Source organism: Melozone crissalis, unplaced genomic scaffold, assembly GCF_028551555.1.
Source record: "Melozone crissalis strain CALT ecotype California unplaced genomic scaffold, PUWL_Pcris_2 ptg000017l_1, whole genome shotgun sequence".
NCBI lineage: Eukaryota > Metazoa > Chordata > Aves > Passeriformes > Passerellidae > Melozone > Melozone crissalis.
Window position 1 is genome coordinate 15,129,736 of NW_026535795.1, and position 23,870 is coordinate 15,153,605.

Here is a 23,870-nt window from a genome sequence, read left to right on the forward strand (position 1 = left end):
GCGTGCGGCCCTCGCGGCCGCGAAGCGCCCTGCAGTCACCCAAACGTACACCAAAACTCCTTCCCCACACAGATGTGCTTGGAGCGCCTCCTCCCAGGGCTGATTGGCTTGGCTCTGAAACTGCACCTCCGACCCGGCTTCCATTGGGCTTGCCCACTAACCGCTGTGACCCGCGGGCGAACCCTGGAGATACATTACCCCGGATACCCATGGCCCATGGACGCCATTCCAACGTCCTTCCCAGAAGTAGCAGCAGGATGGAGGATCCCAAAGTCCCAGTGCCGCGAGCGTTGCCGTCGCCACTACCAGAGCTGGAACCACCCCTTGTACACACGCTGGTGAGGGACTCGACACACACACAAGTGATGCCGCCTTTGCCGCTACCAGGTCAGCGCTGTGCTGCAGTTTTCCATTTGACCCTGGCAGGTCCAGCCACACCGAGTGACGCCATCTTGGGGAGCCCTGAACAGCCGCCACTGCACCGGGACCAGGGGAGCCCTGATGGGAAATAGCGACCTTCTCCTGCCCTCCGTGCAGCACACAGCAGGCTGTGACCGTGCTCTCCATCCCGGCCGGCACCGGCTCCAGCCGCGGCCGCAATCCTGTTCCCGCTGCCTGCAGCAGCACAGCCGAGGGGTCACAGCCGTGTGGGGAGACCCCGAGACTGAGGGGGGCAGCAGGCAGGGCCATCCAGCCGCTGCAGCCCACGGTAGCCATGGCTGCGCAGATGCCCAGCGCGCAGGGCAAACCCAGAGAGTCTACCCACGGAATTGAGAAACATTAAAAAGCTCCTTTGGTAAGGTTTCCAGGAAGCAGACAGGACAAATGGTTGCCATGGAGATGTGTCTATCCTAATAATGGTTTTTGTATATACCTACAACAGATTTAGTCCTCATGTTATGACTGGCAGCACTGGATCCTTTCCTTTTCAAATGTGTATTATAATTTCAGCAGAAAACTCTGTAATATTTAAGGATTGTAGTTCAACTTCATAATTCTCTTCTATATAGGACTCACAGTAATTTTCCAGGTTGTTTTTACCCTCCAAAGAAAAAGAAGCATTAAAGTATTCTCTTCCAAAAATCTTAGCGTTTCAGTTATGGGATTTCCAAATCTAAATTAAGTTTTGTTCATTTAAAATTGTGCAAATATTTTATTCAGGGATGGGAGCTGTTGGCTATTTTTAGTTTATATGACAATTATCAAACCTATAGTAAACCAGCCAGACTGATAATATAAAGCTCTAAAGCTTAGAAGGCTATTGAGACAACACCAAAAGGAAACCTATTGAATATACCTGTAAGTGGAAAGCTTTATTATAAAGCTTAGAAGTTTGGGATGTTTTTCTGTGTCTCTTCATAGTAAACTGTTTCCAAAAAGGAGTCATACTGATACATACACTATATTCATACAATATTCAGGGCAATATTTACCTGGACTCCATCACCTTGCAGTACTGAGGTAAGATACAGATGATAAAACCCGATATCTGACTGGACATACTTTGTAATAACTCTGGATAATGGCAACATAACACTTAGTTTTGTCACCCTTAATTTGATAAATAATCCTTCAAGAAATAAAAATATACCATGCAAAGTACATGCCAAGGCAGAGATTTCTAAATCCCTGTACTGTGCCCTATGTCCCCTGCAACTAATGTCAGCCTGCAAAGATAGCCTAGTATGGAGTCCCAAAACTATAAATCGTGGAAGTATAAAAACTTTTCATAGAATGAAAGTCTGAAATAAGTCCAGAATAGAAAAGACTGCTTTGTTCTTGAATTCAACCTTTTCTATTATATGTATGCAATTCCTATATTTATTATCCTAAAAGGTCTTGTAAAATTCTTAGTATTCCAAAATCATGAATCAGAACATAAGATGATTACACAGAAGACAAAAATTGTTGAATTTTTCTTTCTATCTGCACAACACAAATATTCAGCATAGGGGATTAAAATTCATTAGAGGTTTAAAATTAGATCAAATAGAATTTATTCCAGTCTTATCATCTCTGGATTGCAGTGTTTGAGGTTTTAGTAGGGAAGACACTAGCGTGTTGCTTTAAACGAGGTTTTCTTGCTAAGAATAAAGGTGATGCCTTTATCCCAACCATATTACTAATATTTTAATACTTTAATTTCAACCATATATCTAATATTTCCCAGTGATGGACCTTCTATAAACAGTTATCCTGTGTTTCAGAAGTACTGCTCTTTATAATAAAATTCAATTTACTCTGTCAGTGACCCAACCAATTGCCCAGTGAAGAGAGGTGGCATATCTAGTACTGCCAGTCCCTTTGTGACAGCCTCCTGCTACTTTCCTGCATCAGACATAAGGCCACTTCACTGAGACATAGAATTTCTTAATATTTATGACATTTTAGAATTCAAGGACACTGTTTGTTTTAAACGTCCCCAAAAGAACACTCAAAGTTCATGAAAGCAAACACAGAGGTACTAATTTAGGAGAGAAGGTGTTTGTGCAATTGGATAACAGGTTGCATGTTTACATGTCTGAGTGGAGTTATTGTTTGTGCTCACCTTGTTTGAGACAACGAGCACAATGTGACCTGTGCATACCTGGCACCATGGTTTAAGATTATATGCCTTGAAGGTGCAATGCTTTATTTGTAATCAAAGGGGAAATGTACCTAAATTTATTACAGCTACCTTGCAAATAGACTGCTACAGAAACTTAACAACTTTAAAGAGTAAAATCCCAAAGTTATAAGGAAAATGTACATATGCTTTTCATTGCTTTATAGAATCTTCTTTGACATGATTTGATTTTTCTGAAACTCGACTTGCAAACCTATAAATACATTCTAAGGGTCTTGATAAATTTATTTCAAAGGTATCTGAGACAGCAGGAGTAGCAGTAACATTTTGCATTTCATTTCAACAATGACTGTTGATTTTCTTTGTACATAACTCCTAGGCTACTCATTTCTTCAAAGTATGATTTAATTTATACAGAGGAATGCTATTGTTGTAGTCTACAACTATTACCCAATATTTAGTTTTGCAAAATGAATGCTCATGGAAGTGCTGATTTGACAATTTTAAGTACTGCAGCATTAAAAGTAAACAGAGACCCAAACCAGAATGGACACTTTATATTCACTTATCTAATGAGGTCCCATTAATTAGGGTAGACTGAAGCCAGGATCTGAAACCTTTTCTACCAGATATTATTGTCTATATTTAATTAAGCCAGCATTGTATTCACCACCTCTGCAAATGACAAGGATTATGTTAAAATTAATACCAATTCCTCTGACTTCTGGGAGCCTACAGTGTGTCATCTCTTACAGTGAATAACTCAGTACATGAGCTGTGTGAGTAACTTCTGACATCAATTCCCTCTGACATCAAGAAACAACTTCATATGTGTCTCTCTGTTCTGTAATGCTGCAAACTACCTGTATTTAAAGAGACATAATAACCCAACTGATTTTGCACTATGTTTTTGGTATTGTGACTATGCAAAGGGATTCTACAAATACAGCTAAATAATGCTTTTACCATTGTATATACCATCAAATAATGAGCTAAGATCACACCCAAGCAAAGAGGCCTTCAAGGGGAAGTCCAAGGGCTCCACACAGACACCATGGACCATCTGTGGGAACCCTGCAGTGACAATTCACTCGTGACTTTACTCAAGGACCTTGAGAATCAAATATTTTAAGGACATTACTAACACAAGGGTGTGTCACTTTTAATCATAAACCAGGATGTGACCTAAAAAACCTAACCAAGACACGGGGATGGTTTCTTTGATGGTTTTGAGTTGGCTTGTTCATGCCAAAAAAGTAAATGGCACTTTCAAAAGGAGATTATATATATATATATATATATGTGTGTGTGTGTGTGTGTGTGTGTGTGCGTGCATTGTTATAGTTAATTACAGACTATTTATAATATAACTGGTTATTTAGATAACGATATATGACAAAGCTAGCTGTTCTATGAGTTATTACTGAAAGATTTCTTTTTAGAATATGTTAGGGAAGCCCTCCCATCCTGGGTCTTGGCTGTGGCCAAGGCTGGCAGGGAAAGCATGCCACCAAACTCAGGTGTTTCTGTGCTAAAAGTGAAAGCAGGTCACTGACTAGCTGCTTTGGCTTTGCAGAAGTTGGACCCCTTTCCTTAGAGGTAGACATGGAAGCCTAATCCAGAAAAGGCTCTCCAAGTCCCCATTGTGAAAAGGGGGCTCCTGGATGATGACAAAGCATATAGGCAGCTGTAAATTTCACCTTGTTAGCTTAATTCAAAAGTGCATGTTTTGCTAGTTGAATTATGTAGTAGGAATCCTATTAAAATATATGTATTGTATAAATGGCCTTGCCCCAATCCTAGTTGTTCTAAATGGGCTGCAGCTGTGGCTAATGAAGATAACTGGGATAAAAGGAGGTGGGCTGGCCGGTCAGGGAGAGCCTTGGAGAAGCTCTGATGAAGAAGTAGAAACAACAGTGCTGTGAAGAGCTGCGTGTGAGAAAACCATCCAGAAGGTATGGGACTCTAGAAATATGATAACAAGTGGTGACCCCGACGTGATAGAAGATAGAACAGCCGAGAGCTGTGGCAGCCTGAGAGCTGGGACTCTAGAAATATGATAGCAACAGAATTATATTCCTGTTAAGATGTAAAAATAAAGAAAGGGGGAGTGTGGGGTGGATGTACACCTCCCCCTTAAAAATCTTGTGTGTTCTCATGTTTTTCAATCAAGCCATAACACGACCTAGCAAGCCAACAGCTTGTTGGAGGCAGAAGATTATCAACAATGGTAAGAAAACCTACCCATCACCTCACTTGAACACCAAGACAAACATTTGGGAGGCATCAGTGGCAGAAGGATGTGTGCTTTTAATTGAGATGGTTTTGAGTTGAATAGTTTCTTGCTTATAGTGTAAAGTTGTAATTTGTAAATATATTTAAAGATATGAGGACTTAAGAATATTAACTATTGAAGGAATGAATTGCAAACCTGAACTAAGACAAATTGTTTCTCCTGGTAGTTGGTTTTCTCACAGTTCTAAAGTTGAAATGTTTCAGGTTTGTAGAGTTAAGTTGTAAAATTGTAACTTCTAAGTAACAACCTTGTGGCCATTTTGAAAACTTGTATTGCTGGTGATCCCCTTTGATAGCTCCTGGATATGAATGCTACCACTGGCTGTGAGGAGCTGGGCTTGTCCAGTTGGGGGGAATCATCTGTGTCATCAGGCTGTCTAGTTATCCTGTCTGCAAAGGGCCCTTGCAGAAGGATGACAAAGAACACTTTGCATTTTCAAACAGAAAGGGGGAACTGCAACAGCTACAGCTGGTCTGAAGCTGCACAGATAAATTGGCCATAATGTCTCAACCAGCCTAAGTTTGTTAGAAAATAGAAGTAATCAAGTCCTCGGGTATGATAACGATAGGTCGGATTCAAATTCAAACAGGCGACCCCAGCCAATCCCATTTAATTACAAATGCAGACACATCATCGGCCAGTGAGCTGGGTGGTGTTAAGATCCCAACCAATCAGGTGTGTAAGTATAGTAGGAGTCCTAGTAAAATCTATGTATTGTATAAGTGGCCTTGCCCCGATCCTAGTTGTTCTAAATGGGCTGCAGCTGTGGCTAATGAAGATAACTGGGATAAAAGGAGGTGGGTTGGCCGGTCAGGGAGAGCCTTGGAGGAGCCCTGATGAAGAAGCAGGAGCAACACTGCTGTGAAGAGCTGCTTGCGAGGAAACCACCCAGAAGGTATGGGACTCTAGAAATACAACAAACAACAATATGAATACAACCATTGGTGACCCCGACGTGATAGAAGATAGGACAGCCGAGAGCTGTGGCAGCCTGAGAGCTGCGGAGGATAAGACAGCCAAGAGCTGTAGAAGAACATAGCCTTTGAGTCGAGGAGCTGTGACAGGCAAGAGCTGTGAAGAATATGGCCTTTGAGCAAGGAGCTGTGTGTGTTGTACATGGCCTTTGAGTCATGGGGAAATGTATGTATTGTACTTGAATATCTGTATAGTACTTGAACATCTGTAAGTAAAAGAAAAGGGGGAAATATAGTACGAGTCCTCGTAAAATCTATGTATTGTATAAGTGGCCTGGCCAGTCAGGAGAGCATTGGAGGAGCCCTGATGAAGCAGCAGGAGCAACACTGCTGTGAAGAGATGGTTATGAGAAAACCACTCAGAAGGTATGAGACTCTAGAAATATGATATCAACATTATGAATACAACAACAACAATATGAATACAACATGTGAGCACAGGAAATTTGAAGCCTCTATAAAAGAAGGTGCCCAAAAAGAAACTTTGACTGCTGTCTTGTGAACTTTGGTGTGTTCTGTTGCATGCCTTCTCCAAAACTGCAACACCTCGACACCTCTCTGGGGCAAACAGAGTGTTCCCTCAGGCTCTCTGCAACAGTGGCTGTGGTCCAGCTTGGCCAGCAGAACTTTTTAGCCTGTGTCTGCAATGGCCACAGCTCCCAGGCAATGCCAGAGCAGCTAAACCCAAACACAGAGGAACAGCCCCCAGCACCCCCACCTGGGCTTCATGCGCTCTTAGGACCCAGCGAGACGGTGAGCTAACACACACCTGCCCAGGGCTGACTTCCCTGGGGACTGGGCATAGGTTGGACACTGCCATTTGCAGGAGAAAACTGGCCTCGCTGCCTCCCTCCCTCCAGTGCTGTGGTGGCAGGAAGGCCAGGAGCAGCCTGCCACATGCAGGGTCAGCATCAGAAACAGCATCAGCCTTGGCTGGATGGGGCACTGGTGTAGCTCCTCAGGATAAGCATGCTGTGCCAGTCAAGGGGACAGGGTGAGGCTGCAGCCTGTGCCCTCCCCGCTGCTGCTCTAGCCATGGCACACTCAACAGAGCTGTCAGCAGTAGGTGCTTTTTGGGCAGCCAATCGTCAGCAGTTGTCTGCTCCACAGTACCAGCAACAAGTGCCAAAGCCCTCAAAAGTATTTGGCAAGTGCTTTAAGACAGAAATCCCACAAACACCTGCCTCTCCTTTCTTACCAGTACCATGCAAACCCACTCCATGAGGCATGAGCTGTCAGACTCGCTGGCACAAGGGCACAGCTGGCACTGCTGCCAGCCCACAGGCCAGCCCCAGTGACACCCCCCATACCCCACAGTCTCCCCCTCCCCAGCAGGAACACCAAAACTCAACAAGTCCTACAGGTCAGCAGTGCTCAGGGTGACCAATTCTGCATGCTGACACTGGTCCATGGCTCATGACACCATACTGAAAAGAAGAGGCAAAGGCCACTAACTCTGATCCTGGCTACATGGCACAGGCCAGGCCATCCTGGTCCACATCTAAGTCAAGCTAGGTGGGAACAAGGAAAGGCACCCAGTGCCACGAAATGAGCAGGGAAGAGTTTTGTGGCATCTGTGAACAGGATGACACAGATTACAATCTTTCTCATTACAAAGCGTCATGGAGATGGTTTATTAACCTATATAATTTTGGAGGGTTTTGATTTGTTTTGTGCCCAGGGGTGGCTGCTCTCCTGGCCCCATCCCCATTCCCCCTGGCTCCAGGTCTATCACCATGAATGGGAGCCAGACCGGGGTTCCCAGAGATAGCTAAGGCCGAGGCGAGGGGCAGATCTTCCCTTCTCCACACAAGCTGTTGGACTGACCACGCAGCTGGTGTCTCTGACCAAAAATCCAAAAATCCTGATATTTCTGTTGGGTTTGGGTTTATCCGTTTTTGTTTTTTGTTTTGTTTTGCTTTGGCTCTGTGACTGGACTTGCCAGCTTGCTTTTTCTGCAGTTCTGCTGTGGGAAGCCCAGAGCCAATACATGCAGCACAAGGACATGAGAATACACTTGTTTCCCCACTGAGGGCTGCCCCCCTGCACAGTCCAGACCTAGAGACCAGCCAGTGCTGGTGAAAAATCCCACGGAGCCTCTCTCTTGGCCTGCTCGGGAGCCGGGCTGCTGCTGTCCAGCACACCCCACCCCTGCCCCTGCTACTGCTCTGGGCTTTTTGCTTCACTTTTTACCCCCGGGAGGTCTCGCAGTCCAGCCACAGCTGCAGAGCTTCTGCTACCTCTTGCTTGCTACCTCTGGGTGTGCCCACCCTGCTGTTCCAGCTGCTGCGCAGAAGTTCCTGCTGCAGTCCATTTCCCCAGCCGGAGGTGCAGCGGGCCCGGCCGTCCCTGAGGGTTCCAAAGGCAGCCCCTTGTGCATCCCTTCCGCCAGCCCGGCCGCCATTGCCGTGCGCAGAGAGGCGGCCGAGCTCGCGCCACAGCGCCCCCTGCAGCCCCGGGGGAATCATCGCCCCGCCCTGCCCGGCCGGGAGCCAGCAGCGCCCCTGCCGGCTGTGCCCGGAACTGCACCGCAGGGGAAGGGGCCTGCAGCCGGGACAAGGCCGGCCCTGGGGTTTGTGGTGGGGGGCAGGGCAGGGCAGGGTTCTACAATTTCAATATCTAGCATTTAATAAACTTTTTTTTTCTTTCTTTTTCTGTGCCTTGCAGGCACCTTTATTTTTTTTGTCAGTTTCAGCACCTAGTATTCATTTCTCTCACTGGCCGAAGAAAAGGGCGTTAGTGAGCATTTCTCTTCAGAGGAAATGCTCATTCCAGGGTGTTTTCTCCTGAAATTTGTCTCAAAACCAAGACACTTAAGCCTGTCCTGTACAGTCCCTCCTGTACTGCTGGAAATGTGTTCAAGGAGGGCCCAGAAAATACAGCACTAGGTCAAGCTAGAAGACACATACAGCTGCAATAGAGCTGCTTTCCAGGAAGGACCACATAGAGATTTCAGACCAAGTGGGTGCAACAGCTCAGAACAATCGTGCTGGGCTCCAGCAGGGACCAGTCCCATCCCAAATAGCCAGATGTGTAGGAGACCTGGGTTTGGTTCATTTTTCACAGTGGTCTCTGTGCTGCAGCAGGCTCCAAGGTGCTCAGCTTACCCCTCCTTGCCAGGAGCACATGAGCACACTGGTCTTCCCCCACCTGCCTCAGCTTGGCCCCCAGCAGGCCCTGCCATCACCCACCCAACTGAGATGCTCCTACCCCGGCTCTCACTTCCCAGCCTTCTCCTCACAGGTTTTACAAACACCAAATCATAGAATATGCTGAGTTGGATCGGACCCATCAGGATCATAAAGTCCAACTTGTGGCCCTGCACATGTTGCCCTAAGAATCCTGTCATGTGCCCGAAAGCATTGTTCAAACACTTCTTGAAATCGAATGGGCTTGGTGCTGTGACCACTTCCCTGAGGAGCCTGTTTGACTGCTCAATCAATTTTCTGCTGGAGTAACCCAGAAGATGGATCTGGGGCACTCCAGCTCTTGTGAGAACCAGCACTCTCTTCCTGCTCTCTGTTTTCATTCCATCATCAAAAGGCTGCCAAGTCCCTCAGAACCATGGCAAGGCATGGGATGCCTCCTGTGCTCAATGAGGTCTCCCCACTACTGCCTTGCCCCAAAGAATCACTCCGTGACACTTAACTTTAAGTACCTGGCACACCCCAAGGGTTTTTGCAGGCCAGCCAACCTGCTGCTCCCAGAGCCAGAGCAGAACTTACACCACTCAACAACTTCCAGGCTGTGGGCTGAGCCCTGGCACCTAGCATTACTACTCTAAGGTGCCTGTGCATGTCTCCAGCTGTGGCGACAGCACCAGGACAGAATTCAGCAGCACAGGACTCTCCCATAGCAGGAAAGCAGGACACTGGTAGCATCCATCTGCACTCCCCTGGGAACCACTGCATCTCACCAGTGCAGCTCTGTCCACCTTCAAGGCCTGGGGAAGGGCCACTACCAGCCCAGAGACACTGGGGGCACCTGTAGCCCTCTGCTCCTATTCAGCAGACCCACATGGAGCACACAGGAGCTTTCAATGAGACCCAAGAGATGCCAGGGAAGGAGAAAGGCTCACAAATTGTCTGCATAGCAGCAAAACTTCTGGCAAGATAAGGTCAAGATAAATGCCTTGCTACAAGTTCCTCATCATGGGGCTAGCCCAGGCTGGAAGTCTCTCGTTGCATGGCCCACGACAGGCCTATCACTCAACTCTAGGTTTTCAGGGTGCTTTTTATTTTTTTTTTAATAAAGAATCAAATGAAAAACCATATATTGTGCACCACACACACTGAGGGGCCTACGGCCCAGCATGCTCATTGCCTTTTGAACAGTGTTAACTCAGGCAGCTGCAGCAGTTGAACGAGGGCTGGAGGATGCCCAGACATTTGGTGCCCCAGAGCCCAGCAAAGGGCTGCAGGGCCCTGCTGCCACCAGCCCTGGTGCTGTCACACGGCCCTGGCCCCTGCTCCCGTGGGCTGCTGCTCCAGCACCACCCCACCTGCTCCTTCCCAGGCACCCAGCACTCGGGTGGGGCAGGATCTCAGGGAGGTGGCACTGGGCTGGCAGGACAAAGGCTGTGGGCAGGGAGGAGCAGCCAGTGCCAGGATTCAGCTGCCCAGAGGAGCGACCTTTAGCTCTGCCTCATGAGGCTCAGCAGCAGCGGCAGGAGACCAAGCACAGCTTCTTCACCAGGACAGGGAGCAGGCAGCTGGGCCCTGCCCCACATCCAGTGCTCCTAAGAGTGGCTGTGAGGGACAGGGATGTTCCTGGGCTCTCCAGCAGAAAGGAGAGCCAGGCCCCCACTGCCAAAGCAGCCTCTGACTGTAGCCTGACATTATTTTTCCCAGGTGTATTGGTTTTGCATGGCCTGGTTTTAGGTAGCAGGGGTGCCAGAAACTGCTGGAAGCTTCCACCATGTCTGGCAGAGCCAATCCTTGGTGGCTCTGAAGATGGACATGCTGCTGGCCAAAGCTGGCCTAATTTGAAAGGTTGGTAATGCCTCTGTGATAACAGATTTAAGAAGAAAATCAAAACCAAGGCGCAGTTTGCAGGTTTTTCTTTCAGTCCCAGAAGAGGAAGAGGTGAGAACATGTGAGGGACAGAACACGGTGATGCCAAGGTCAGTGGAGAAGGAGGGGAGGTGGTGCTGCAGGTGCCAGAGCCAAGGTTCCTCTGCAGGCTGTGCTGAGGACCACGGTGAAGCAGCTGTGCCCTGCAGCCCACGGGGAGTCCCAGGGGATGCAGAGATGCAGCCGCAGCCCGTGGGGGAGATGCTCACACTCGAGCGGGTGGATGCCTGGAGGGGCTGTGATCCAGTGGGAGACCTGGTGGACAGAGAGGGCCCCTGCTTCCAGGCTGGAGCAGCCTGTCCTTGGAGGACTGCAGCCCGTGGACGAGTGACCCAGGCTGCAGCAGTTTTGGGAGGACTGTGTGCCCGTGGGAGGGGCTCACGTTGCAGCAGTTTTGGGCACGCTGCTGCTCCTGAGATTGGTAAGCCACGCTGGAGAAGTTCACAGAGAACCCTCTCCTGTGGGAGGGACCCCACGGTGTCACACGGCAGCAACTTCTCTCCCGGAGCAGGAGAAGAAAACCTTGAGTGATGAACTGACCAAACCCCCACATGCTGTTTCCCTGCACTGTTGGTGGGAAGAAGGGAGGGGCTTGGGGAAGAAAAGGTGTTTTAAGGGCTTATTTTACTTCTCATTATGCTACTCTGACTCTGTTAGTAATAAATTCACTTTGCAAATTTAAGTTGAGCCTGTTTTGCTCTTGAAGTATTTCTACTGGTCCTTAACTCATGAACTCCTCATTATTTTTTTTCTCTCTTCTGCCCAGCTGAAGCAGGAGAGGGTGAGCAAGCGGCTTCTGTGGGTGCCTGGTGCTGTGCCAGCATCACACCCACCTTATACCCCTGTATTTCCACAGAACTAGAGGCATCTCTCTAGAGAAAATAAGGCTGGGATATCAGATCCAGAGGAGACAGTTTAACCTCAAGATCTGCTTAGTCTGCTCAAGGGTAGGAAGGCTCTACAGAGACACCTGGACAGACTCAACCAACAGGCTGAGGACAACTGCATGAGGTTCAGGAAGCTGAAGTGTCAGGTCCTACACTTGGGTCACAGCAATTCCCTGCAGCTCCAGGCTGGGGGAGGAGTGGCTTGAAAACCACTTGGCAGAAAGGGACTTGGGGGTGCCAGCAGTGTGCCCAGGTAACCAAGGAGGCCAATGGCAAGACTAGTATTGCCAGCAGAACTAGGGCAGTGACCAATCCCCTACACTTGGCACTGGTGAGGCACCTTGACTACTATGTTCAATTTTGGGTCCCTCACTTCAAAAGGGGAAAAAAGGACATTTTGGTCCTGGTCTATGTCCAACAAAGGGCAACATGGCTTGTGAGGGGTCTGCAAAAAATGTTTTAGCAGCAACGGCTGAGGGAGCTGGGTTTGTTCAGTCTTGAAAAGAAAAGGCTCATAGGGGGAACTCATAGTTCCCTCAAAGTCTCTGACAGGAGGCTGTAGTGAGGTGAGGGCTGGTCTCTTTTGCTGTGCCTGCAGTGAGAGAGTAAGAGTAAAAAGAGTAAAAAATGAGCTTAAGTTGAGACAGGGGAAATTCAGGTTAGGTATCAGAAGAAAATTTTTCACTGTTAAGAGCGGTCAGGAAACAGAGTAAGTTGCCAGGGAGGTGGAGTCACCACCCCAAAGTATTTAGGAAGGGGCTAGATTGGGCACTGGGTGATATCCTTTAGGGGTTGCAGTGGTAGTGCTGGGTGGACCATTGGACTTGATGATCTTAAAGGTCTCTTCCAACTTCGATGATTCAATGATTCTAACCAGGATATCCACTCCGACCATGTGCAAAGTCTTCCAAATGCAAGAAGAGGCTCTCCAAAGCCCCACAGGTGTCAGGAGAAAGCCCTTGGCCTCCTCTCTGCACATAGAGCTGGCTGCAGAGAGGGCACCCCGAGAGGATGGCAGCACCCCAGCTCCTCGGGGCCCTGCCCCAGCTCCCAGGGTGACATGCCATCCCAGTGTGTGGAAGGCTCCTTTGAACTGTGCTGCCAGGAGCCAGAGGCACTGTGGCCAGCTGTGACCGCAGCCACCAGGGAGCCTGTGGCATGTAACACACCGTGCCGTGCACAATGCTCACTTGGCTGAAGCATGGTATTAATAATGCCAAGGTTTGAGTCCCCATACAGGCCACTCATTTAAGGGCTGGATTTGTTTTGCGGAGAAAAGAAGAAAGCCCCACAACTTTGTAAAAGTTGTAAAGTTGGTATGTTTATTACAGCACCGGACGCACGCGGAGATTGCTCTCCTCAAAAAAGGCATGCGTGCCTCTGAGAACTTCAGGTCTCTTTTTATCTCTCTCTCAAATACATATGCATACAGTTTTACAATAGGTTCATACATATTCATTTTTATGGGTTTCGTGTGACTTTTACCACTAGTTCCTTTTTATCACAAAAAATTCCGAGGTCAGGCTGACTTGCCCTTGCAGCAGTCCCTGTCTCTCTCTATCATCTTCTGTCTCCTCCCCTTTATCTCTGTCCTTCGCTGAAGTAACCTCACTGAGCTTAGGCCTTGCAGTCTGGCTAAATAATTATGGCTTCTAACCACAGACTCAACTCAAAAATGTACATTTCACCTAAATTTAAATGGATTTCTATCCTGGAAAATTTTCACTTTGCTTCAGACTCAATGCTCCTTGTGGGTTCCTTCCAACTCCGAATATTCTGTAATTCTGTGATAATCCTGTGGAGCAAACATCTCTTCCCATCACCTCCTAGGAGACAAGCTGGACAGGAGAAAAGGGACACAATCATGTCTGTCTCATGCTGGTTTGCTTTTGCCTGCTGCATCCAGAGCATCCTGTCTGGCCTCTGAGCCAGGAACTTGTCCATCATCCTAAAGGGAAGCACACCACCTGCTTAGGAGCACCACCACACTGCTATGCGGATATATATGCACAAAAAACCCCACATAACAAGCTAATTCCATACTAATTAAGAATTTGCAGATTAAAGAGGAACTCTAATCTCAAATGAGACAGCCCAATTTTCTAAATAAGCTTATGGTTTTCACACAGAGATCAACACGTTCTCACCAGCACATCATGCAAGCGCTGCAGGTTTATGGCCACAGTCACAAGTGGGGAGTTTTCATTCTCCATGCTCAAGTTTTTATGGTTTTCTATACCTTTTAACTGATGTGTGCCCCATCCCCATGCTGCCAGCCTACAACACCCCTGCACCAGGCAGGCACCAAGCACTTTCAGCAGCCAAGGACAAGTCCTCCATAAGGTCGTGGCACAAGCTCCTCAGCAAGCCCCTAGGGCCAGGCACCACGCACACGCAGCGAGCACACCAACACTGCACACACTGCCAGGCTGACCACACACTAGGAACTGTCTTGTTGCATTTCAAGAGACAAGCAGAGCAGCCCTGAAAGTTGTGCTTTGTCCTTCTCTGTGACCAGCCCAAGTTGCTGTGGCACAGCCTCTACACAGCATCTGCTGCTAGCAATGACATTTTCAGTTATACAATTTGAGGCACATTAGGCTACTATCCTTCTCTCTTGAATTTATTTTTATTGTTCTGAAAGCACAAGCCATCCTGACACCAGGCTGAGTCCACATCATGCCATTATTTCCTTTTGCTCTTGCCTGGGCTCCTCCAGGAGTCACAGCATCTGTGCAGAAGCCAAGAACACCATCAGAAATTCCACAACTGAGCCAACACCAATCCAAGACTAAGCATTGACCATTTGTTCTCCCTCTTCTACCAGCCTTCCCATACGAGTGGCCAAAGTCTCCTCTGCAGCTGGAGGACTGATTTTCCCAGTTCAAAGGCTGAGGCTCGCTAACATGTGCTCCCAGTATCCCTTGGAGATGCACAGTACTCCAGCCACGCAGACCCAACACCAGTAAGAACCACGAGCACTCTGTGAAAGCAACCACAGCTCCCCGGGAGGAGCCATCTGTCTCATCTGTACACACAACTCCACCCAGCACACCTCCAGCAGAGTGGTTCACCTCTGTTTTCCCTCAGAAATGGGAGATTTTCTCAGTACGATCTTCAGAGAAAAACGGGCACTGAAAATCAGCTGAGAGCAAAGGCACAGAGAAGCCACAGTGGCTCTGACTAGTCAGCCTGTAAAGGGACAAGATCTCCAGGGCTTGAGAAGAACTTCTAACACGCATTGCAGGAACACACTTGCCAAGTCTGGGAGACGAGGTCAACATATGAAGAAAAAGGAATAAAGCTCTAGGGTGGTAACAGGGATAACAGGGTAACAGGGATATAAACCCCAAGGCACGTGCAAACTACTCCTCTCAGCCTGGCTTAGCTACAGTGCTTCCAGGGCATCCGAGCTGGAGCCTGGGGAGCGCAGAGCCTCAGCCAGGGGTGCTGCCCAGCACCCCTGCATGATATTAACTCATCCACATAAAGCAGAGATGAAGGAACACAACGTTTGGAAGCCACAGCACTTGGGAGGTAGCACTGCCCCCCGGAACTGTCACAGACAGCTGTGAGCAGCCCCAAGGACTGTCCAGGACAAAGCCATCACAGATGGGCCACTGCTGAGGATGCTTTTCAAGATCACACCTGATGGAAAGACAGACTGCCATTGCCTACATCCTGCTGCAAGCCAGAAGGGGAGGTGGATGCTATTCCCAGACTTTCCACCATACAACATGTCTCTACACCAAAGTATCCAATTTCCTGCTTGCTCAACACCACCTGCTGAAAATCTAGCTCTGAGCAAACAAAACTTGTGCACTTACTCTCAAGTGCAACCCAACTGTGCCCAGCATGTGCTGGGCAACACGAGCATAGCACCAAGGACTCCATCTGTACGAGTAGCTGCTACACCACTACTAGACCAGGAAACTTGTGCTCCAACAGGCACCCAGCAGAATGAGAGCACTCAGATGAAGCCAAGCCAGGAGATGTTCTGAGCACCCTTCTGCACATGGTGGGAGCAGGTATCAAGTGTATGGCACTCAAGGAGTAGCTGAATAATTCAGTTCAGAGCACACTGAACAGGTACCAATGCACACCCCAAGTGCAGGATCCTGGCAAGCAGGACTCATGACTGGTAGGACTCACTTGCTCCTAGAGGCTCCTGCTCTGCCCTGACACCTGCCCCTTGCTATCACTGTCTTGGGTGTCCCATGGGTTCCTTCAGCAACCCACAGCAGTGTACACTTCTGCAAGCACAGCCTCACACACACCAGGCAAGGATTTGACAGCTGCACAGGCAACACATCCTTCCTGGCTCCTATAAAGCTCTGAAGCACAGAAATGAAGCAAGAGGTGCTTAGACAATACCTTGACAGCATCAAAGCTCCTCAAAGAGGCCAGCTCACGTGAGCTGCAGTTCTCCTCACACCTTCCTCCATTGTTCTCAACCACTATGTTCTCTTGAAATTTGCTGCCCAGGTGACACCCCAGCCTCAGTTCATGATTATTCTACTCAGTCATCTTCCAACAGCCAAGCTATGGCACCATTCAACAGCAAAGCTCCTACTGGGGCTGTCCATATGTCGCACAGCATGGTCCTGCTCCTCTGTGCTTCAGAGCCTCCTCTGCCAGCTCTGTCCCGAGACAGGACAGGAAGCCTGGCTTTCTGCATCTACCTTACTCCTATCTTTATACTATTTTATATTGAATGTTTATTTCTGTCCTGTACAGGCGGCTAAAATGAGCAGACAGGCAGCCCCATGGTGCAAAAGCAGGAGGAATGCTGTATGAGATGGATCCTGGCTCTCCTGCTGCTCTGCATACCAAGGGCTGGGCTTTCAGGAAGGCCAGCCTGAGGTCAGAGAGGGCTGAAGGCAGAAAAAGCACAGCACTCATGCTTTTCTGCATTCAGTTCTCAGGAAAATCCAAACCAAAACTGCCTGGAGTGACCAGCACATCCAGTGCTTGCAAGGGCTGGCATGACTGAGCAAACGGGGCAAATTCAGGAGGCTGGGGCAGGCTCAGAGTGATCGGCACCCCAGGGAAGAGCTCCTCACCAGATCAGTTTGTCCAGCAGGAGGGATGCTGGGACCCACTGCACCTCACTTCAGAGCACATTGCCAAGAGGAGGCACCCAGCCCTACCAAAAACAACTTTCAGCCTCTTCTCCAATTGTGCTGAGCTCCAACTGTGCTCTCCCAATGAGAAAGTATCCCAGGCTTTGTAACAAGCCTCTGGAAGCACATCCCTGGCCACACTGCCGGCCCAGAGCAAGGACCAGCTCAGAAGAACATTTCACCATCCCTTTGTGAGTCTGACTACCTAGCAGTGTTAGCACAGCACCAGGCTAACCCAGCACACTTTGTTCTCAGGCCCACATTTGCCTCAAGAGCTGAACTTGTCTGAAACATCAGGGTTACCATCTGATCTGAGAAGTCCTTGGGCCACAGCAGGCTGGGTGAGAGGCATCTGAGGCAGCAACCTCTGAGCAGGTCCCAGTGTCTCCATGTGCACCCACTGCAGCGTGTCCCACACAGTCACTGCCATGGCATGTGAGCTCCACAGAGAAACCCCCAATGCTGAGCCTGTAATAAAGCATTGTGAAGTCACAGTGCTGGAGGCAGGAAATCCAAGACAAACTGCCACAGGACACCAAGAAATCCTAGCATGTGGTTTGCAAAAATAGTTACAGTGCTAGCGTGCCTGCAACTTGTCACAGCATGGAAACAACAGCTCTTCAGGGTCCCCCTTGGCCCACAAACAGATCTCAGAGAACCCCAGACGCATCCCACAGCAGTCTCAAATCCACAGCTCAAAGAAATCCCTGATTTAATATGATATGCATATTCTTGGCCAGGTTTTGAAACGTTAAAGACAACAGAATCTCAAACAATACTCTCTAATGTTGATTAAATTTACATACAACATAGTTAGCAATCTGTAACCACAGCAAGGAGCATTCATTGTTTTGCTACTTCAATCTGGCTGGGAAGATGCTGCAACACACACCTCCTTGCCTGCAGGCTGAGAGCAACCAGAAGGAAATCCTGATGGAACAGGTCCAGCTGCACAAAGCTCCTAGACAAACATTAACGTGTCAGCCCAACAACCCTGCTCCAAAACTGTCAGTGTTTAAATTGCCACAGAAGAATGAATAATTTCTAATATTTATCACCTTATGTGACAATAACAGTGAGTTCTGTGTGAAGGTTGCCCAGATGCAGATCATGTGGAGAATGGCACCACAAGGGAGCCTGCACAGGTGGGGACACGAACTGCAGGAGAGTATGCGCCCCAGGAGCCCTGCACTGAGGGCTGCTGACAGAGCTCCCTCCTGAACCCAGCCTGGGTCCCCCCACCCACCCAGGACCCTGCCCAGGCCAGCTGTTAGCTCTGAGAATAGCTCAGATCAGCTGCAGAGGATCAAATAATTGCCCTGAGGATAGGAAATACCAATTATTTTCAGTTTTCTGGGAGTGCTGTTGGGCCAGGGGAGGCAGGGTGCTGGCCACCCAGCCTGGGGGGAGGATGGCCTGACAGCTTGTTCTACACTCTGTTGCTTATCCCAAGGAAAGGAAAATGTTCCCAAGAAGTTTAAACCTCAGACTTGCTTTTTTAAAACCATTTTCCAGATTGCAGTTTTTACAGGAAAATACAAAACACACAAATTCTCCACCCAAAGCTCAGTCCTGACCGGTGCCAGCCCTCCTTGCAGAGCAGCAGGGAGCAGGTGCAGTCCTGGTGCAGGGGGCACGCAGCACTGCTGGCCAAGGGGCAGCCTGCATCAGAGCTCAAACCCTCACCACAGGCACTCAGCAATGTGCTCCTGGCTCCTTTTCCATCAAATCTTCACAGGGTACCTTTAAAAGCCACATGAGATCCCTAAAACTGTTTTACAGGCTGAAAAACTATTTGTGTCCATAAGGAAGTTCCTTATGGCAGCACAAGATGTCAGCTCCACACTCCAGTGCCTCCAGCCAGGGAAGCAGCAGAAGCATCTGCTGCCCCCCTCTCAAAGCAGCCCCTCTCCCTCTCTCCAGAAGCCTGATGTCTGGGGTGCCCATGGATTCTGCAGTGTTTCAACCACACCATCTCACATCTCAGGAGAATATTTAAAGGACACTGATGGAAACACTCAAAATTAAAATACCCCAGTGAAGGTCTAACAAGCACTGTTAACTGAACTTCTGTAGGCAGCTCTTCCACAGGAATAATCCTGCCCACCAATGCTGCATGCAAGTAGCAATGCCAGAATCAAATCTGAAGCTTGGATGCAGAACTGGGACAGAGCAGCCAGTGTGTGCTAACATCCTTCAACAGTCCTGCTGACAAAAGGCATGGCTGCCTGGCATCCCCATGAAGCAAACAAGAAGGAAGGGGAAAAGTGAGTTAATGCTGCCCAATCCTTGTCTGACTGACTTTGAAACAGTGACTTTTCTGACTTAAAAAAAAATCCAGAAATATGCAGAAAAAAAGTTTCAAGAAACCCCAGCTCAACCCTGTTCTGCATCTGGCAAGCCTGGGGAACAGCTACTCCATGGGCACAACGGGACAGCTGTGGGAGTGGGGCTGCAACAGCACTGTGATGGCACAGGACACCTGGCCTGAGAGAAACCTCCCCTGGCAGCCCTTGGCTGGGCTTCACATGTGAAATTAAGATTAGGGCTGAAGGAAAGCCAAAATTCATAGCTTGAGAGGGGCCAGAAAGGGCCCACCAGAAGAAAGTAGGGGCTGTTAAAGACCTGAGTTTGCAGACACCTTCCTGAAGAATGACCTTGGCAATAAGATTAGGGTTGGGATAATGCTGAGACAAACAAAGTCCAGAGCTGGAGTGGGGCTGCAAAAGTACATGGCAGCTTCCAAGAACGCTGTGCTGGGAGGAAACACTGGTCCAGGCAATTGGCAGAAAACTTCTCTACAGCTTCTCAGGAAAATCAGGGCTATGGCTAAGAAAAGAAAACCCAGAAATGCAGAGGCAGCAGAGCTCACCTGAGCAAAGAAGGACTTGCATAAGGCCTTACCTGGGAAAAAGCCTTCATTAGGAAAAGGCTGGGGAGCTTAGCTAAGGCTCTGCTGGAAAACCAGCACAAGGGTCCAGAGCCTAGCACTCATGTGGGGCTGGAAAGGGATGGCAAAATATAAAGAGGCCAGCCCGGGAAATGTTTTAGAAGATTCCCTACATTTCAGCTGGAAAACAGCTCAGGTCAGGGTTTGGACTGAAAGGAAAGGTTACATGACACCTGGGGAGAGGGGCTGCCAAGAGCCCCATGTGGGTCCCCTTCTGCCAGGAAATGGCTGTGGACCCTTCCTTATGTCCCTTCCTCACAGCCACAGGCAAGCACAGGGTCAGGCTCAGAAGCAGAATGCACACTGTTACTGCTGCAGCAAAGCTGACAGGGGCTGCCAAACCCAAGCGAGAGCAGCTCAGAGTCCCAGGATGAGTGAAGGCTTTGGTGTGAGCCATGGGCTGGGAGTCGTCCCTGTAGTTCTTCACAAAAAATAAGAAGCTTGAGCGAAAGCCAAAGCTTACAGCTGAGCCAGGCTTCAAAAGCCAAGCAGGAGCTGGCAGGACAGCTGGGCTGGGTCAGTTTTCATCCAGGCAATGGTTGTGGGGCCTTTCCAATTGCTCTGTGGAAATATGAGAGCCAGTGCCAGGATTAGGGTTAGGGCTGTGAGAGGGACAAAGCCTAAAGCTGCACTTGGACTGTGGCAGGAAAAGGGCTGCCAAGATCCATGGGCTGGAAGAACTCTATCTGGATTTCCAGCTCTAAGGCTCAGATGGAAAGCAAGAACTACAGCTGAGACTGACAGAAAGTGAAAGCTCAGGGTTACATTTGGAACAGGGTTAGAAATGGTACGCCAAAGATTATTTTAATTTGTCAGAAGCCCTTGTCTGGGAATCACCTTTTGTACAGCAGTTCTTGTCAAAAGGTTCAGGTATAAAATTAGGTTCAGAATAACACTGATGGACAGAAGAAGCCTCAACATACAACTGAAACAGGGATGGCAATGGGCTGCCAAAGCAAAGTGGGGACGTGCAAAAAGACTGGGGCTTAGAGAAACCTTCGGTCTGAAAAATGGCTCAGCAGCCTTCTCTAGAGCTTCCCCAGAAAGAAAGAGCTAGGTTTGAGAGAAAGCCTGGAGCTGCAGGCAGAGTCAGGAAGGGGCTACCAGAAGGAAATGAGATGCATGCTAGAAAAAGTTTCAGGTCTGCCTGCATGGCTTCAGGGCCATGTCTACCCATTCCCAAGAAAAGGAAGGCTAGAGACAGAGAAAGACATTTCTCCATTTAAAGCAACACAAAGCCTGTGGTTTGAAGGACAGGTGTCTGCCAAGGAAGGCAGGAACCTCCCTTGGGATGGATAATATGACCCCCTTCCCTCTAAATTCTTGTAACTTTGAAGTGACAGGGCTTTCAGGCAAAGATACCAGAAAAGGAATAGCAGTTCCTTGCTAGTGTCTGTGTGTATAAGAAGGCAAACCAGCTCCAAGCTGGCAGCACGGACGAGCAGACGCAGAGCCGCAGGGCCGGCCTTGTCCCGGCTGCAGGCCCCTTCCCCTGCGGTGCAGTTCCGGGCACAGCCGGCAGGGGCGCTGGTGGCTCCCGGCCGGGCAGGGCGGGGCGATGATTCCCCCGGGGCTGCAGGGGGCGCTGTGGCGCGAGCTCGGCCGCCTCTCTGCGCACGGCAATGGCGGCCGGGCTGGCGGAAGGGATGCACAAGGGGCTGCCTTTGGAACCCTCAGGGACGGCCGGGCCCGCTGCACCTCCGGCTGGGGAAATGGACTGCAGCAGGAACCTTGGCAGCAGCTGGAACGGCAGTGGCGAGCAGACCCCCGGAGGTGTCAAATCGAAGGGAAGCACTAAGCCCCAGGCGGGGGCAGGAGCAGCAGGGGCCCCGGCAGGCTCGGGCTGTCGGGTTAAAGCGAGGCAAAGAAGGCCGGAGCAGCGGAACAGCGGCAGAGAGCAGCGGGGCTGGGCAGAGGTAGGCGGCTCCCACAGGCAGCTGCCGCACGCAGCCACGGACGCTCCCTCCGGGAATGGGGCCGGGGTCCCTTCCCCGTGAGGTCGGCTGTTGGACAGGTCCCAGTTCAGCAGCTGCAGCTCAGCCCCGGTGAGCAGAAAGCAGCGCAGGACAGAACTCCGCGGTGGCAGCAAATCCTCCCCAGGGCAGCAGCCTGCCCGTGTCACCTCTGAGCCCAAGGGCAAGAGCTCAGCCCAGCCCCTCACCGGTATCTCTGCCCTTCCCAAAAGAAAGCCCTACAGCCAGCTGCACCGCTCCCCCGCCATCCTGGCCACTTCTTTTTTCTCTCGTAAGTATCCTCGTTATCATCTCTTAGGCAACAAATGGAAGAAAATTCCCTAAAATTCCCTAAGAGGAAAAAACCAAACCAATTAAAAAAAAAAAAAAAGAAAAAAAAATCCACACCTGAAAAATCTGAACCTCTACCATGGTGTCAAGGCTCCTGCCCTTCTTCATTCAGGTGCAAAGGGAATAGAGTAGAGCAACAAAACAACTTTTAAAAATCAAATGTTTGTTTTCAGAGGCTGATGGTGTGCTGAGGCTGGCTGAATTTTTACAAGGACGGGTAAAAGATCAAAAATCTGTAACCTCTTTCTCAAAAACAACACCATTCTTGTTGAAACCTTTAAAAGAGCCTGCCTGAGGCGCTGCACAGATTTGCACTGCAGAACAGTGAGAGCTAGACAAGGATTATTCCAGCTGCACAGAGGAGCTTCATCACAAAGAGCAACACCACCACCTAAGACTGAATTACATTAAAACAGATCTTGTGGAAAGGAACTGTAAATTAGACTGGCCCACAAATCCAAGTCTCCACAGCCAGCAAGCTGAAAACATAGCATGTGTTAACAAGCAAAGGGGGCTGTGCCCACAGGTTATGTATTCCAAGAGCAGGAAAGGGGATGCATCTGCACCATTCAAGCTGCTCTCAGTTTATATTCTCCTTGCCTTTAAGGAGACTCTGCTGCTGGGCTCTCACATCTCAAACTCCATCTGGTTTTTGCAGGGCATCCAAAAAAGGCTAAATCCCCAATGTAATTCCATTAATTACCAAAATACCTGCCAAAAATGTGTTCCTCCTTGTAATATAACAGAGGTGAGGGTCAGTCAAACAGGACCAGTTCTCAAGGTCCCAAAAGGATGACCACTTTGGGGGGAATGATGCAGAGGGATGGAGCTTGGATTCAGTGGTTGGGCCCCTTGTAACAAGAAAGACCTTCAAACCTTTGAGTCAGGGACCTTTGTTCAGGAAACAAATCCAGAGACGGGCAGCAGAGCTGGGGAAGGATCTGGAGCAGAAATCTGATGAGGAGTGGCTGAGTAAGCTGGGGGAGATCAGCCTGGAGAAATGGAGGCTCAGGGAGGACCTGCTCACACTCCACAGCTCCCTGACATGAGTGTGGATCGAGGTGGACTCTTCTACTGAGTAGCAGGATATGAACAAATGGCCCCAAATTGCACCAGGGGAAGTTTAGGTTACAGATTAAGGAAAATTTCTTCACCAACAGGGTTGTCAAGCACTAGCACAGGCTGCTCAGGGCAGTGCTGGAGTTAGCATCCCTGGAGGGATTTAAAAGACATGTGGCTTTAGCACATGGGAACATGGTTGAGTGGTGGCCTTGGCCATGTTATGTTTATAGTTGGGCTCAATGATCCTTTCCAAACTACTTTGATTCTATTCCAAACTTCTTTGATTCAGTTCACAGGAAACTGTGAAACAGCCCTCAAAACCTGTAAGGCACATGGCACAGTCTGGGGCTGCCCCATCTTTCCCCTGGGGACACACTCAGACTTGCCTCAACCTCTCCCTCTCTCCAAAACCTGCATGTGCTCCCAAGATCCCCACACAACCACTGCCAAGGACTGTGCCCACAGATGACTTCAGACACACAGAGCTCAATCTCTGAGAGCAATCTCTGGCATTCTCCCATGGCACACTTCCACCAATATCCCTTCAAGCATTCTTTGTCTCAAGATGTCCTAACAGCCCCTCAGTCACAGACCCATCAAGGCACTTCAGAAAGGAAGTTTTATTCATAGCTTTTAC

The 23,870-nt window shown here is 49.2% G+C and overlaps 1 protein-coding gene across 6 annotated transcripts in view; it reads right to left on the bottom strand.

Annotated features, from left to right (window-relative positions):
- Positions 1–23,870, bottom strand: part of CHD6 (chromodomain helicase DNA binding protein 6) — a 101,295-nt gene that overhangs the window by 60,617 nt on the left and 16,808 nt on the right. The gene's annotated exons all lie outside the window — the stretch shown is intronic.